Source organism: Kogia breviceps, chromosome X, assembly GCF_026419965.1.
Source record: "Kogia breviceps isolate mKogBre1 chromosome X, mKogBre1 haplotype 1, whole genome shotgun sequence".
In the NCBI taxonomy this organism is placed as follows: Eukaryota; Metazoa; Chordata; class Mammalia; order Artiodactyla; family Physeteridae; genus Kogia; species Kogia breviceps.
In genome coordinates, this window is record NC_081330.1 from 33,458,893 (window position 1) to 33,463,346 (window position 4,454).

Genomic DNA, 4,454 nt, shown 5'->3' on the forward strand with positions numbered 1-4,454 from the left:
GGGTCTTCATTTCTGTGCGAAGGCTTTGTCTAGTTGTGGCAAGCGGGGGCCACTCTTCATCGTGGTGCGCTGGCCTCTCACTGTTGCGGCCTCTCTTGTTGTGGAGCACAGGCTCCAGATGCGCAGGCTCAGTAGTTGTGGCTCACGGGCCTAGCTGTTCCGCGGCATGTGGGATCCTCCCAGACCAGGGCTCAAACCTGTGTCCCCTGCATTAGCAGGCAGATTCTCAACCACTGCGCCACCAGGGAAGCCCGACACTAATGATTTTTTAACATCTTTTTTGTGTGTGTGCTAGGCGGGCCTCTCACTGTTGTGGCCTCTCCTGTTGCGGAGCCCAGGCTCCAGACGCGCAGGCTCAGCAGCCATGGCTCACGGGCCCAGCCGCTTTGCGGCATGTGGGATCTTCCCGGACCGGGGCACGAACCCGTGTCCCCTGCATCGGCAGGCGGATTCTCAACCACTGCACCACCAGGGAAGCCCTTAACATCTTTATTGGAGTATAATTGCTTTACATTTCTGTGTTAGTTGCTGCTGTATAACAAAGTGAATCAGCTATACGTATACATATATCCCCATATCCCCTCCCTCTTGCATCTCTCTCCCACCTTCCCTATCCCACCCCTCTAGGTGGTCACAAAGCACGAGCTGGTCTCCCCGTGCTATGTGGCTGCTTCCCACTAGCTATCTGTTTTACGTTTGGTAGTGTATATAGGTCCATGCCACTCTCTCACTTCGTCCCAGCTTTCCCTTCCCCCTCCCCCTCCCCTTGTCCTCAAGTCCATTCTCTACGAAGGACACTAATGATTTTTTAAAAACCAGTAGCCATCTGGCACAGATGTTACCAAAACAAAGATGCATATAGGGTGGTCCATACTCATGGGCAGAAGAGGCAAGGGCCTCAAGGGAATATATTTGTTATCATAACCCAACAGTTATGTAGGCACTGTTCTAAAAGTTTTACATCTATTAACTCATTTCATCCTCAAAATAATTTTAAGAAATAGATACTATTATTATCCCATTTAATAGATGAAGAAACTGAGACACAGAAAGATTACATAATTTGCCTAAGATCACTCAGTTATCAAGAGGCAGAGCTAGAAGTCAAAGTCCTTTTCTTAACCACTTTTCTATATTCCCTTCCCTTTGATATCTGAAATCACCATTAGAGTCATTGTTTTTATTCACTATAACAATCAACAATGGTAGTATTTATTAAAGTCTTAATATGTATCAAGTTCTGTTCTATGCATTCGCAAATACTGCTTATCTCATTTAATGTTTACAATAATTATCCTTATTTTACAGAGAGGAAGCTGAGAATCAGAGAGGTTAATTCACTTGTTCAAGGTCAAATGTTGGTTAGTAAGTGGCAGAGCTTCTATTTGAAACAAGTTCTGGCTGAAGAGCCCATACTGCCTTCCCCAAAGTGATGACAGAATTATGGAACTGTGACACCAAGTGAGCTGTGGTCAAGAGCACACACTCTGGAGCCAGAATGCCTGAGTCTGAATCTCTACCACCCACGAGCTGTTGTGACTGTGATTTAGACACATAGTATTTTCATCTAGAACATGAGGATTATTGTAGTACCTATCTCATAGAGATGTCATGAAGATTACCTGTGTTAATATAAGAAAACACTTAGAAGAATGCCTGTCACATGGTAAGCACTATATAAGTATTGTCTATTACTAGTATTATTTTTTGACAAGAAGTAGCCACCAGCCATCTCAGTATGAATGTCTATCAGATGTTAGCTAGCTTGTCACCTAGCAAAGCTCTGACAAGTTGTGCTACAAGATTTGTTGGGGGGAGGGTAGTATGGGGAAGGGCATTCTAGGCAAAGGCATGAAGGTCAGAAATAGCTTGATGTGTTTGGAGTTGAGCAATGCAAGGTGCTCAATACAACTAGGGCAGGATGTATTTGAAGAAGAGTGTGCAAAGCAGAAGTCACATCATACGGAGTCTTACATGCCACGCACAGGGATTTAGACTTGACTTTCTGCAGAGTTATAGGTTTTAAAGCAGGAAAGGGACAAAACCTACTCTGCAATTTAGAAAAATCGCTCTGGCAGTCTGGTGGATGTATTGAAAGGGGTAGACTTGAACTAGATTGTTCCCATAGTTGCTTTTTTTTTCTTTTTTGATGAGTAATGATGAGTGCCTAAACCAGGGCAAATAGTAGAAATAAGAATGGAGAGGAGGGGTGGATTTCAGAGATAATTAGGAGGTGACATTCATAAGACAGAGTGAGTGATTTAATGTGGTGAGGGAGGTATAGTGGGAGGAATCTAAGATGACTCCCAGGTTTCTGACTTGGGTGTCTTGGGGAATAGAGGTGCCATGCAGTAAGAGTACATAGGGAGAGAAGAAGGTTTGAAGGGAGGGAGTAGAGATAATTTATTTTGGGACCTGTTGATTTGAGGTGCCTTTGGGGTAGCCAAGCTAAGATGACTAGCAGGCAGATGAATATATGGGTCTGAAGCTCAGGAGAGAAATCTAGACTAGAGATAAAGATTTTTTGATTCATCAAGAAGAGTGTATACAGTGTGAAGAGAAAAGGAACAAAGAAAGAATCTGGGGTCACAGCAGCATGTAAAGGGTTGACACAAGAAGAAGGGTTAGTAATGGACCCTGGGATAGAACAGACTGAGAGGAAAAAAGAGAACCAAGAGAAAAGGTTTCTGTTGGGAATTGGGGTGAAATTTTGCTTGCATTTAGGTGGTATTTGTCTATTGTACATGGAAATGTTGAAATTCTTCGCTGCCAATCAGCCCTTTCCCCTCATGAGATTCCCAAGGGAAAGATTTGCAAAGAACAGTAGCCAAATGGAGGACAAAACATCACTTTAATAGAAAAGCTGAAAATTCAATACATGGTTCTCTAGGAAAGTTGGGTTGGAGTACATAGCTTAGGTCAGAGGCTTAAGTAGGGCTTCCAACTCCTTCTAGAACCTATCCCTCTCTGGGTAGAATCTGAAGGATGCTGCGAGAACAACAGAGCCAAGGGTAAATTTAGTGACCACTTTATCTACCCAGGTACCTGAAAGAGTGGCGACAGGAGAGAGAACCCTGGATTAATGGGAGAGAGATAGTGGACGAGAGCACAAGAGGAGCCACAGAAAGAAATGGTAAAACAGGCCAGAGATGGAGGAGAAAGTGTGGAGAGCTCCAAGAATAGAGTGGTCACCGGTGTGTAAGGCCACAAGAGAAGTCACATAGATAAGGCAGCAGAGGGACATTCTAGACTTCTCTCCTCATTTTCATTTCCAGTCCTCACCCCAAAACCCTGCAGCATCTGTGGTGGAGCCAGATATCTTTTTTTTTTTTTTTTTTTTTGGCTGTGGGGTGGCATGTGGGATATTAGTTTCCCCACCAGTGATCAAACTGGCGCCCCCTGCAGTGGAAGCATGGAGTCAACCACTGGACCACCAGGGAAGTCCCAAGAATCAATGTGTTTCACATGGTAGGTGGCATGTAGATGAGAGGCCTCCTTTCCCCAGTTAGAACATGTAATCATGCATATCAGCTGGGAAAATATGGTCATGGCTATAAGAAAGGCAAGACTGGCTTGGGAACATAATTTTGGATGGATAGAGGTGGGATACTACTCAGACCTGGATTTATAAACAGCCTCCACTCTCTATGAAGTCCCAAAGGTATGGCAAGAATAAAGAACCCAGACCATCTGAAACCAATCAGGCAGAAGAAAGGTGGTGCCAGACAACAACCCAAATCAGGCAGACTCTCTTGTTAACTTCTTTGGCTTTCCTCCTTCTGATAAATTGCATGACTCTTCCCCAGATCTTAGGGAACTTCAAGTGGGAAAACATCCAAGAGAGCGAGAGTGAGAGAGAGAGAAAGAGAGAGAGACCAGCCAACCATTATGAAAAACATACCAAGAATGAAAAGCTGTTAAAATGATTAAGTAGTCAACCTAACTAATTTGAACTAGAATGAGCCCAAAGCATAGGTATGTGTGGAGCCAGGGATGGGGAGAAGAAGACTTTCTGAGAAAGGCATGATTCACCCTGGGCTGGAGTTTATAAAATGGGTACATGACAGAACATACCTTATGGCTAGAATGCATCCTAGAGACCCTGTGAGAATTCACTAGGGTACCAGGTGGAGGAAAATATGAGCAAGTGCCAAAAGATGTCCCCTTACTTCCATGTGGAGATGAAAATGAGAATCCTTCCTGATTTAGAGTGAATGTGTGTGTCCCCCCAAAATTCATATGTTGAAATCCTAACCCCCCAATGTGATGGTATTAGGAAGTGAAGCCCTTGGGAAGTGATAAGGTCATGAGGGTGGAGCACTCATGAATAGGATTAGTGCCTTATAAAAGTGGCCTCAGAGAGAGCCCTCATCCCTTCCACCATGTGGAGGAAGACACAGAGAGAAGGCACTGTCTATTGAACTTGAAAGTAGACCCTCACCAGACACTGAATC